The following is a 12,958-nucleotide window of genomic DNA, read 5'->3' on the forward strand; positions in this document are numbered from 1 at the left end:
TCCAGTGGCATGGAGAGCAAGGGACCCACGTCTGGGCATACCCTTCCCACTCGGGGCGACAAATGCAAAAACAACAATTGATGGACAGAATGTAGAACAATGTCATACATTCACCCCAGTACAGAGATCTGGGCCTAAATCCATCGTTTTTTTGCTCACCATGCCGTTCCAGTTTGAATCCAGCCATATGCAAATCAGTCTTGACCCTGTGCCTCATGGGAACAGTCCAGCCCGAACTGCCAAGCCAGGTCCTCCCTGGACTGGAAACAAGCATCCTAGGACCGGTTTCGGGGTTCCACCCCTCTTCAGCCAGGATAGCTTGATTCCAGTGGCATGGAGAGCAAGGGACCCAAGTCTGGGCATACCCTTCCCACTCGGGGCGACAAATGCAAAAACAACAATTGATGGACAGAATGTAGAACAATGTCATACATTCACCCCAGTATAGAGATCTGGGCCTAAATCCATCGTTTTTTTTCTCACCATGCCGTTCCAGTTTGAACCCAGCCATATGCAAATCAGTCTTGACCCTGTGCCTCATGGGAACAGTCCAGCCCGAACTGCCAAGCCAGGTCCTCCCTGGACTGGAAACAAGCATCCTAGGACCGGTTTCGGGGTTCCACCCCTCTTCAGCCAGGATAGCTTGATTCCAGTGGCATGGAGAGCAAGGGACCCACGTCTGGGCATACCCTTCCCACTCGGGGCGACAAATGCAAAAACAACAATTGATGGACAGAATGTAGAACAATGTCATACATTCACCCCAGTACAGAGATCTGGGCCTAAATCCATCGTTTTTTTGCTCACCATGCCGTTCCAGTTTGAACTTTTTCTTAAGACTAATGTTTAAAAAAGAAAGATTGTAGCATTTTTGGGTAGAAGAAAAGATGGTCTTTTTTAACTGGGTCTAGTTATTGACAAAATGGAGTGTGTAAAGACGCACTCCTATTAGGTAGAATGTTTTCATATTATCTTGCTGTGCAGCCCCAAATTGTTCAACAAAGCTGGAAAGCATTGGCACACAGTAGGACTTTAAATACCTTTTTAAAATTAACTCAGGAAACAACGTTTTAAGTAATTTCTCACTGTATATAAATCAAAAATTGCTTCTATGTTACTATAGAGAGTAAAATATATCCTCCATCTTGTTTGGTCCCATTTTAAACAAGCATTTGCAATGCAAACGGTCTCGCATTTACGCGCGTTTGACAATTGCTTTTATTTATGTTTTGGTTTTAAAAACATAAATAAAAGGCATTGTCATCTACAATGCCGATAGCTTAAACTCGCGTAAATGCGAGACCGTTTGCATTGCAAATGCTTGTTTAAAATGGGACCAAACAAGATGGAGGATATATTTTACTCTCTATAGTAACATAGAAGGAATTTTTGATTTATATACAGTGAGAAATTGCAAATGTTTGTTTACATTAAGCAACGAGCATCGAGAAAAAGGGATGCCACTGCCATGCAGACTGTGCATGACTGATTTTGAAAATTCGGAGCGGTGTTTAATGATGATATCCTAAATGCACATTGCGAACCTTTTGGTATCGATGGACTCACGATGTCTTAACCAAAATGGATGAGTGATGCACTAATCAAAGTTGAGTAGTGTCCCCCTTATAGCACAGCCAAAATGGGCAACCAGAGTTGCCAAAATCGAACAATGTTTGCGAAAAAAGTTTGCGAAAAAAGTTCCAACACAAATATTTATTGTGGATAATTCTTCAATCTTCGTTAGAGTCACGAGATTTGAAATTAATTAGGAAAATAATTCACTAGAGCCAAGGACGTGTAAATTATTCCTCGATGCATTTCGGGTATGGGATTACCCTTCTTCAGGAGGAGTCCTATGAATGATAAAAAGGAGAGATGTGTTGACCCGTTTTGCAGGGTATTGACATAAATGACAAAAGAAGGTGAATATTAGTGAGAAACTCCATGCGTAAGTGCCGAGCGTAAAATGGAAAAAAGAACCGATGTGATTGAAAGTATGACAATGAAGATAAGTATTAACAGCCACCTGTAGAGAGAAGATCCATGCATTAGTGCCAAGCGTGAAATGGAAGAAAGAACTGATGTGATAGGAAGTGCGGGTGTAATCTAAAGTGAACCAAAATATCAAACGCGGCAAAAACTGTTTGAATATGCCCCGGTGTACCAAAAATCAAATGAAACCTATCCAAACTTTAGTGCGTGAACTAGAGCAAGAAGTGCAGATGGACCGTAGTTAAACAAACGTGCAGCAAAATGAACTCATTTAGTGGACCTCGCGTCATGAAACATACCTCGGTGATGAGAAAATAATCAAAGATTCTCCGCGTGCAAGAACAGTCAGCGTGTGTTCGAGCGAACGCACCTCGATAGGTGTGGTGATTGATGGAAAGTGAGAAAGGCTATTATTATTAAGACCGAAAAGTGGCGGCCATCTTAGAGTGTGTGTTAATTAATAAAAAGTAAGAAGGGGTTATGAATGTCAAGACCGAACTTGGCGGCCATCTTAGAATGGTGAAATTGCAACATATGATTATGGCTGAAGTCTATGCCCGTAGACGCCAAAGCAAACCCTTCGGAAAAACTTCTGACACTGACACCTCACCAGCTTCCAGTGATTCAGACAACATCAAGACTAGATCCAAACCTAGCACTCAAATGGAGAAAACCATCGTAGGAACACCATCAACTTCTGAAATTCCATCGACTTCTTCAACTGCGGTTCCTTTTTTAGGGACGGGTCACCCAGACAGCGCAGACCCAGGAGGGGCAAAAAACGGAAGATCGACGTTAACGTCCTTGGACAAGAGGATCACGAGAAGTCAACGTTAACTGACTCCGACAATTTAGTCATCAACATTTCTTCTGTTCCTTTAGATAAACTACAGATTAAACTTCTCCAAAAAGGTTCTTCTTTCGTCCCTACCTATTCCTCCAATCACTTGGAGGCTGAATTTGGCTTTCATCGCTTTATGCGCTCATTAAGACTTAGACACTTTTTTGATAATGTCTTACCTGTTTCCCAGCCACAACCTGAGAATACCCTGGCTGGATTGAAAACCAAAAGTACCTATATGGCACCTGTCAGCCATAAGGTCTTAGACACTTTTGAAACTTTGGTCAGACGCGACTTACAGAAGATCTTTAAACCACACAAAACGTCTCATCGAAATTTGACAACCAAAGATAAAGCACTTCTTACGAAACTGGCCGACAATCCAGACCTCACATTTCTGAATGCTGACAAAGGGGGTGCACTAGTCATTATGAATTCCACTGAATACAAACGGAAATTGGAAGAACACGTGCAAGATCTCACAACGTATTCTGAGCTTGATGTTGACCCCACAACTCAAATACAATCAACCCTTCATGATATCGTGGACAAAGCAGTCCGTTTGGGTACCATTGGAGAAAAAGAAAAAAAAAATTTCACTCAGAACTTTCCGACACGTCCCACTTTAAGAATGTTGCCAAAGATTCACAAAAGTCTCACCGATCCACCCATGAGACCGATCGTCTCCACCCGAGGTTCTCTTCACGAGCCGGTTGGCAAATATCTTGACAAACACCTTCAACCCTTGGTACAGAAAATGTCTACCTATGTAAGGGATACAACCCATTTTTTGAATATTATTCATGAAAGTGATATTACATGGGACACAGACACTCTTTTTTGCACCATTGATGTAACATCATTATATACCTCCATTCCTCATGACCTGGGTATGGAAGCCATTTAATTTTTTCTGTTACAGTCACCTACACCAGAAGATCATAATTTTTTTTTACTTGAATTACTTCATTTCACACTTTATCATAGCTATTTTTTTCACAACAACAGATTTTATTTGCAATTGAACGGTACATCCATGGGCAATTGGCAATTGTGCAGCTCCCAGCTATGCACAATTGTTCATGCACAAATTCGAGCTGGATCATATCATCAATAATGAACAATGGAAATCACATGTCTTGTTATTTTTACGTTATATTGATGATATTTTTTTAATTTGGAAAGGCTCTGAACAACCTCTAGTTGAAGCAATTCAATTTCTCAATGAAGCCATTAACTACCTGGATGTATTGTTATATATCAAGAACGATCGGATTGAAACAACACTATACAGATAGAACACAGACAAGAATAATTTGCTACATTTTTCTAGCTTCCACCAACCATCTTTGAAACAACACTTACCGTATTCACAATTCTTAAGAGTCAAAAGAATCATCTCTGAACCTTCTCAATTGGAACAACACAATTCAATCATGGAAAAGCGTTTCATTGACCGGGGATATCCCAAGGAGACACTGACAACCTCCATTGAACGTGTTAAACTCAAATCCAGATCACAACTGCTAAAGACCATTGACAGCAAGAAAACAACATCTAGAACAGTCATGGTTACGAAATTTTCCACCGAACGTTTTAGCATTAAGAAAACCATCTTGAGACACTGGTCTATGTTACAGATTGAACCTGATTTCAAGGATACCTTCGTGGAAAAACCACTTTTTGCATACGAAAGGAGTAAGAACCTAATGGAAATCTTGAATTTTCACCCGTCATTTGATCCAGTTTTACCCTACAAAGGAACGATACCCTGTCATAACTGCGGTCATTGCAATAACATCATTAAGGGTAATTTCACTCAACATCCCACACAAGGTTCCAAAGTTAAGCTACATGTCACGGCCACATGTGACTCAAAAAACCTGATATATATGCTTAAATGCCCGTGTGGCCTTGCTTACATTGGTAAAACTGAGAGGAAAATCAAGGTCCGCCTGACCGAACACAAAAGCAACATCCGGAACAAGAACTTATCTACCATAGCAACGCATTTTCTTGCTGAAAATCACAACATCAGCCAATTGAGATTTTTGATATGTGAGATGGTACCCATCAAGGATGGCAGAGACAATCGGAAATTCCTACTCCAGAGAGAAACTGCATGGATTTATGAAATGAATACCTTGGTACCACACGGACTCTATGACCGCGTTGAATTTAGTTGTTTTTTGTAACCACTGCTCTTTGTGCCCTGTCCCCTTGTACTTTCACCTACTGTTGCATTCACATCCTATTGTTTCATTCATACAACTATGATTTTTCCTTTATTTGCATGATTTCTTTTTCTTTTTTCATAAACTCTCAAGTTCCGTCCTTTTAGCTTGTACTTTCCAGCTCTTCTTACATTCCACTCACATTCTATTTGTTTTTCTTCCTTTCTTTTTCTTCCTTTCATTTTCTGTCTATTCTGTCCATTTGCTTATTTTTATAGTGTTTACTCCAGCCATAATCATATGTTGCAATTTCACCATTCTAAGATGGCCGCCAAGTTCGATCTTGACATTCATAACCCCTTCTTACTTTTTATTAATTAACACACACTCTAAGATGGCCGCCACTTTTTGGTCTTAATAACAATAGCCTTTCTCACTTTCCATCAATCACCACACCTATCGAGGTGCGTTCGCTCGAACACACGCTGACTGTTCTTGCACGCGGAGAATCTTTGATTATTTTCTCATCACCGAAGTATGTTTCATGACGCGAGGTCCACTAAATGAGTTCATTTTGCTGCACGTTTGTTTAACTACGGTCCATCTGCACTTCTTGCTCTAGTTCACGCACTAAAGTTTGGATAGGTTTCATTTGATTTTCGGTACACCGGGGCATATTCAAACAGTTAAGTTTTTCCCGCGTTTGATATTTTGGTTCACTTTAGATTACACCCGCACTTCCTATCACATCAGTTCTTTCTTCCATTTCACGCTTGGCACTAATGCATGGATCTTCGCTCTACAGGTGGCTGTTAATACTTATCTTCATTGTCATACTTTCAATCACATCGGTTCTTTTTAGGTAGAGGACCGTCCGGTCTGTCGAAGGCAGAACCGGAAGTCGGAGATTTAATGTTTCTGAGAGTGGCTCCTTAGCCCGCCTCTCTTTTTGCCTCTCCTCCATTGGCTGGCTTCCTAAACGGAGGCCAGCCATTGGAGGAGAGAGCCGTCCCTCCAAATAGGCTCCGTCTTTTTCAGATTCGGGGGCGTGTTCCTTGCTGTTCTTTCCACTTTTTAGCCACGCCCCCGAATCTGAAACCGCCGCTGCGTTTCTCCGAGGCATTTCTGCTTCGCCTCGGAGAAAGGCAGTGGTGTGCTTGTTTGTTGATTGTCTCCCATTCTTCTCAACTCCCTCTCCTTCTCACTCTTCTGAATTATCTTCTTCCCTCTCCTCCTCTCGGTGTCTACCTCCAGATCGTACTCTCTCTCCCCTTACTTTCACCCACTCCCTCTCTTTACACATCTCTTCTTCCAAAATGTCTCTCCTTCGCTCTCTCGCATCCTTTCTCCCCCCCCCCACCCACCCCCTCCCCCTTCATCTCCTCTTCTTAAGCCCCCGCCTCCTCTCTACTCAGCCTCTGCTGTCCCGCCCGGCCTCCGTTCCCCTCTTACCCGGGCTATCTGGGGGGGTTTCCCTCTGCTATCAAACGAAGACGGAGATGCGCTGTAATGTACTTCTCATTGAAGGGTAGCTTGATCTTCCATGACTGAGGTCCGTGATAGCATCTCACTGATCTTACAGCAAAGCAGGGCCGGAATGGGGAGTGCTGGGCGTCAGATGGCGGGTGATTTATTGCGGGTCCTACCTGGGGTGGCAGATTAACTGTGCTATGACAACCTGCTGCCTCTCGGGTATCAGTCCAACACGGCAACGTCCCACGCCGAAGAGCCCTGCGCGCGCTGAACTGCAGCGCTGCCGAAAAGGAGACGGACGGATCTCACTTATCGCAGCTGAGCTCCGTCACTGTCTTCCTGCTCTGGGCCTCCCTCTGTGCTCTCCCTGCACACTCCCCAGGGACTGATTCTCTAGGCTCTTGTCAGCTTCTACAGTCTGTCACCCTCCATGCCCCCAGCTCCGACGTTATCCACCGTCTGTTTCTTTCCCTGTGGTTGTCCTACCACTGTTAACATATAAAGGGTAGCTCAGTGGCTTGAGTGCCTGCTTTAAGAGTCAGGCATGTGTTTAGCTGTTCAGACTTTTAAACTAGAGTGTCAAGCAACGGTCCAGGAGAGGCAGGCCCATGACATACTTTCAGGATATAAATTATATTCATATACTCCTAAACTAAATTGTACTTTTTTAAAAATTCAACGCTGATGGGATGAAGTCTTCTATTCTGGACATACCTTGCACCCATAATTTAAACCATTGCAACAATGACAAAGCTTTTCAACTATGAGCAATAAATAGTATATATTGATTTGCAATGTAATCAATATATTTTCCCTGTGCCCCTCTCCTGTACATATGCAGGTGGGTTTGCCTTCATCCTCTTCCGCCACCCCTCCATTCTTGCGTGGGCTTTCCCTGTGCAGCCAGCACCCCTCACTACGTGTCACACGCAATTCTACCCCCTGCCCCCACAATCGATTTTCTAGAGGGTTATAAAACGCCGAAGCCTACTGGCGCTGAACCATGACGGAGGACGTGCTTTCAAACATGTGTGGTAAGACTCCTGTGCCTCCCGAGTCTTGGGGGTAGGCAGCTTAGTTGGTTAACACGCCTGCTGCTCCTTTCTTTGTAACCTGAAAGAGTTGGGTGGCCATTTACAAGGCAGCCTCAGTGTGCTGCAGGTTATGGAGCACGCATCGAGGCGGTCTTGTCCGTGCTCACCCAAATGTTTATGATTTCAAAGACTGAAATTTAGTGGGGAAAAAGAAGCATTTGGACCGCTACCTCCAAAAACATGAGCTACAACATTCCAGACTGTTCTGGCACTAGTTATATTTTGTGTAGATTACATCATTAGCGGTTATGGTGGACATCCTGGCTATTCGCTAATAAGGCTTCGGCATTACAGGACTCCATGGGCGTTTTATTCAGTCCAGGAAGAAGGGATACAATCTCTTCCCACCGCCTACCGCAACCCAACCCTTGGTTTATTGTAACGATTCCGAGCCCAACCGAGAATCCTTTTTAGGCCCTACTTATGATTCCTCACACCTTTTACGAGGACTTTCTGTTATGCCCCAGAGATATGCCTATTATGTTCCTTTCTATGCCCTCCTGCTTTGTACAGCGAAGTTTAAAAGTAGCCGGGGCTCGGGGGTCTTGATTATTCCTTCACTTGATCTATGAATACATTTCGCTAGCATTTATTTATTTAATGGGGTTTTGTCTATTCGCTCGAATTAGGCCCAAGGGGTGTTAACGCGATTTACCAGAAGTGGATTGTTAGGAATTTCAGCAGAAACTGTTTGCCAGAAACATCATAAGTTACACTGGTTATTTCATGCGATGTGCAAATAATGAAAATATAAATAGTTACACACGTACGCATATTTTAGTGATGCAACTGGAAGGTACAGTAAAACCGAATAACAAAAGTGAAACCGAAGAGAAAAAAAAGGGGATAGAGCAAACTACAGTGAGAAAAATAAGATGCAAATGACACCTATCGTGTTGTGCGTGTGTGTATATATAGTTGTGTATGAATATCTACAGATACACACACAATACATATAAATGCAAAACCTGCAGATTTGGTACAATTTCTAGGATGCGTCACATACGTGATTAGAGTGTGGTACAACGAGCAGCATAAAAGGAAAGGAAGGAAGTTGAAGGAGCAAATGACGTTCAAATCGTAGTTGAAAGAATCGCTGGAAGAGACGATATTTAACGGTTTTTTAAAGTAGAGCAGGAGTAGTAGTATGGATAACATTCCAGATTTTAGGATTGCTGCCTGCCTCACGTCCTTCTTCCAGTGAAAGTCGGATGCAGCTGCAGTGAGTTGTTTTTAGCGCCATGTAGCCTTTTCACCTTTTGAGCGTGTTTCAAACCACTAAATAATAACTTCGACTTTATACCTGAGTTCAGGGGGAACGGTACGAGAGTACTTGTAAATGTTTTCACAAATGAACAAAGGTCAGGGATCTTCTTACCTGTTGTTCTTACCGTACCTGTATGCGCAGGTACGGTATACCTAAACAAGCACTGGCAGAGCCCATTGGTCAGGTTTTGGCTGCGAGCCATTTAGCTTTGTCAAGGTTTGTTTTGTTAGGGTTTGTGGAAGCTGTAACACTTGCCATTAGGAAATTAAATCATTGTCTGATTTTTTTCCCCCAGAGCACAGATTGCCATAGTAGGCACATAAATAACAAAAAACATTACATTTCTAACAAAACCACAAATTATTGCCTGTAGCATTGAAATTTTGGATATATGACAGAGCGATTGGTCTGTTGAGAGTGTGCACAATAGTATCAGAGTTGCAAGTATAACAGAGTCTTTTAAGAATGGGAAAAGGGAAAAGGGTGGCTTGTCTTACTTGTTAAAGAAAGTCAAAAAATGTAAAGAGCTACAGGCAATAATTTGTGGTTTTGTAATTGAATGTAATTGTTTCAAAAAAAGCTGTGGATTAAATCCAACGGAAAAAGTGGTTGTGGTGGCATTTGTTTTGTTCAATGCACTAGAAACAGAATCCGAAGTTAGTTGCAGCACTGGCGCTCTTCTTTGTTATTTAAGTACAGTAGGCTTGGCCTTGCTGCATATGAGCCAAACCCTGTTTTTGGTATCATAGTAGGCACATGGCACTGGTACGCATGTGCCAGATGTTGCAGGTTTAGCTGGGCTGCCCTGCTTTTAGCCTTGGCTTCTGAGGCCTGTCAGGCTGTAATGCCACACCCCCCACTGACGTGGGAAGAGTTAGCAGATTAAATGCAGCCAGGCGCTGAAGGCTTAAGGCGTTTGCTCCCCATTACTGTATGTCAATCAACAAAGGGACACCCATTTGCCACTGGGTCCCTCGAGATTGCTCTGTGAATGCCTGGAGAGCAGTGGGTGTCCCTTCCTTGCAGTGGGTGGGCGTGAGTGCACATAATTGGAGTCATCGGCAGTTACTGTAAACTGATTCACTTTTAATGTATAGTGCGAACTTGACCCGAAGGTATTGGAGCGTTTTACATGGACGCATTCATTTTTTGTAGGCATAGGGAGATTAAGGGATTTGGCTAGAATCGCGGAATGTTGAGCAGATGCCAAGACTTGAACCCGCATCCCCAGTTCCAAGTCGGCAGCTCTGGTTGTTATGCCACATCCTTTCTTAAAGCTGTAATAGAGGCGAGTCGTGAGAAAGGATTACACAGTTCGTTCAAGTACTGCTATTTGTACCAAAGAATAGTGCTTCTTAATAGTACTGTAGTGAATAAACGTACACTGAAGATGGAATAACAGGGTTCATATGGTACAACCTTTGGTTTCCAGATCCAGGATTTAGCCACTACTGGGTCTCTGGGTCTTCACTGCCTGTGACTGCTAGGACGCAATGGTTTCTGTCTCTATCTCTGGATTTGCACGCAAGCATTCTTAGAACTATGACTAGGTCACAACGTAATGAAGTCGGCAGCTCTGCCCGTTGGGCCACATCCTCTCACATCATCATTATTGCTGGTAGGAAGGCCAGATTTCCAAACATTAAAAACAGGACTTGTCACGGACACAGAAGTAGGAATAGGACCTGCTTTATTGCAATAGTATTTGCTGGCTGTAGATTTCACACCCTCAAAGTCCTCTTTCTCCACGGATTCTCTTGCTACCACCCGTGCCGATCAGCTCTCTACAGACCCTCTCTCACATGTATTTAATTTATTGCGATACTCATCCCATTGTAAGTTATCGAGCGCTTTACATCACACTTATTATGCAGAGCTAATAACTCATAAGTGTGCAAGTCAAGGTATTGGAAATGTTACACAAGACAATGATGACTCCTAGGTGACATTAAAAATGCTATACGTCTCGCCTTTCATTAAGTGAAAGCTATTTTCTTTGCTATACAATACCATTAGCAAAGCAAATGGCTTTAACTTATTATTCAGTTTTCCCGCGGTCTGGCCTGCGCGGCATTAACCCAGCTATTTGTCCTTTTGAATTCCCTCCTCCTCTCTGACAACTGTGCATGCTCTTGAACGCTGCTGCATTGGTACCTTTGCCCTGGTAATTGCCCTGTCATTTCCCGCTTCCTTAATCCCAATTTATGAACATTGCAATTGCAAAACCCTGCCATATGCTTCTACCTCTTTCTCTTATCTTCCATTGCAGCCTTTTCCTTTCATTTCCTAGACTCCCTCACACTCCTGCAATCCCCCCCATGTGAAACCCCCCCTATTTTGCTCCAAAACCCCAAACTTACTCTTTCCCTTCCTTGAGCCTTCCCTCCCTGGGTGAATATGCCGGTACTGTGTCTCCATCCCCCCCCCCCCTCCTCCCTCAAATACCAAACTACTGTCACTTTAGTGCTACAACCTGTCTTCCAGTTTTACCGTGGCAACAAGTTTATATTCTCTTAACTGGAAAGATCCTTCTGCTAAATACTGAAACCGCCTGCCTACTTGGTTATTGGAGCCTATGACTACCTGACTTCATAACATTGCAGTAAACATCATCAACGGAACTTCACTAATACATTAAATTCCTGCAATTCCCCCTCCCTTAAACTCCAGACTTGTGAACATTGCAATAATAAAACCCCGCCCTACGCTTCCACCTCTTTACTTTCTTTTTCCATTCTGCCTATTCCTTGCATTCCCCAATATCTCTCTCATGACCCAGCAAGCATCCCCAAGCCATCTACCCTAGTGTTGATCCAAAGCTATTGACATTGTAAATAACAATGACGTTTCTTTAAATGTTTTAAAAACAAAAACATAAACAAAAATAATGTCATGAGCAATGCCAATAGCTCTAACTTTTTAACAATGCCGAGACCATTGCATTGTAAATGCTTGTTTCCATTTTACGCTCGGCACTTACGCATGGAGTTTCTCACTAATATTCATCTTCTTTTGTCATTTATGTCAATACCCTGCAAAACGGGTCGACACATCTCTCCTTTTTATCATTCATAGGACTCCTCCTGAAGAAGGGTAATCCCATACCCGAAATGCATCGAGGAATAATTTACACGTCCTTGGCTCTAGTGAATTATTTTCCTAACTAATTTCAAATCTCGTGACTCTAACGAAGATTGAAGAATTATCCACAATAAATATTTGTGTTGGAACTTTTTTCGCAAACATTGTTCAATTTTGGCAACTCTGGTTGCCCATTTTGGCTGTGCTATAAGGGGGACACTACTCAACTTTGATTAGTGCATCACTCATCGTTTCACACGCCCTGGTTTAGGGGATGTTCTCCCCTTCAGCACGCCTCAACTTTTGTAAAGACATTCAGCATTTGGAGTGCGTGGTTTCCAAACATTAACCAAAATGGAAACATAGCAATTTGCCAACAATATTTCCTAAAAAAACAAAGCAAGCAACCAACATTCTGTTAATTCTAAAAGTTTACATTTAGTAGTAATTGTTATGTAACATAGGGGGAAATCTGCAGATCCTGGCTATCTACGTTTAACTATGGGAACTCTTACCCGGCTCGAGACTGGTACCTAGACACCGTCCATTCTTCCTGCTTTGGGACCTGTCAGGGTTATCAACGCCTTCTGCACAAACAACCCCCGTCCCATTGGTTCACTTTGGTGACATTTCGTTTAGCCGTTAGGGGAAAGCTGAGGTCTGTCTTCAGTGTTTATCATATCCAGCCACCACCGAACACAAAACTTTGCAGTGGCTTTTCTTGCCAGTTCTCGTACGTGCAGTTTAAATCGTCTTTCCTGTTGTACCAGTCACCTAGTTAAACTAGGCAGCCTTACTTGGTTGATGAACTCGCCCATGTACAGACTAGTATTGTTAATGCTTTACGATTTGTGAACACATAACAAGGCGCGTCCTTCAACATGTTGCTTGTTACAGAAAATCCGATTCTCAGATGACCACATCACAACCCTCTTTTTATGGGCACTGTGGGTCTCTTGCACCAAACCTCAGAACGTTCGTACAAGTTCTTGAGCTACAATCGAACGCTTTTATATTTGACACTAAAAAGTTCCAA

The 12,958-nt window shown here is 42.8% G+C and overlaps 1 protein-coding gene across 3 annotated transcripts in view; it reads right to left on the bottom strand.

Annotated features, from left to right (window-relative positions):
- The window catches only part of PIDD1 (p53-induced death domain protein 1), a 332,716-nt gene that overhangs the window by 205,360 nt on the left and 114,398 nt on the right, over positions 1–12,958 (bottom strand). For 2 of the 3 annotated variants that reach the window (XM_085644875.1, XM_085644876.1), the window contains exon 1: positions 12,438–12,915. The exons of the other annotated variant lie outside the window; for it this stretch is intronic. The gene's annotated coding sequence lies outside the window, so the exon portion shown is untranslated. Of the gene's footprint in view, positions 1–12,437; positions 12,916–12,958 lie in introns of those variants that run through there. 3 annotated transcript variants of the gene reach the window in all.

Source organism: Triturus cristatus, chromosome 3_1 (assembly GCF_964204655.1).
Source record: "Triturus cristatus chromosome 3_1, aTriCri1.1, whole genome shotgun sequence".
NCBI classification, from domain to species: Eukaryota; Metazoa; Chordata; class Amphibia; order Caudata; family Salamandridae; genus Triturus; species Triturus cristatus.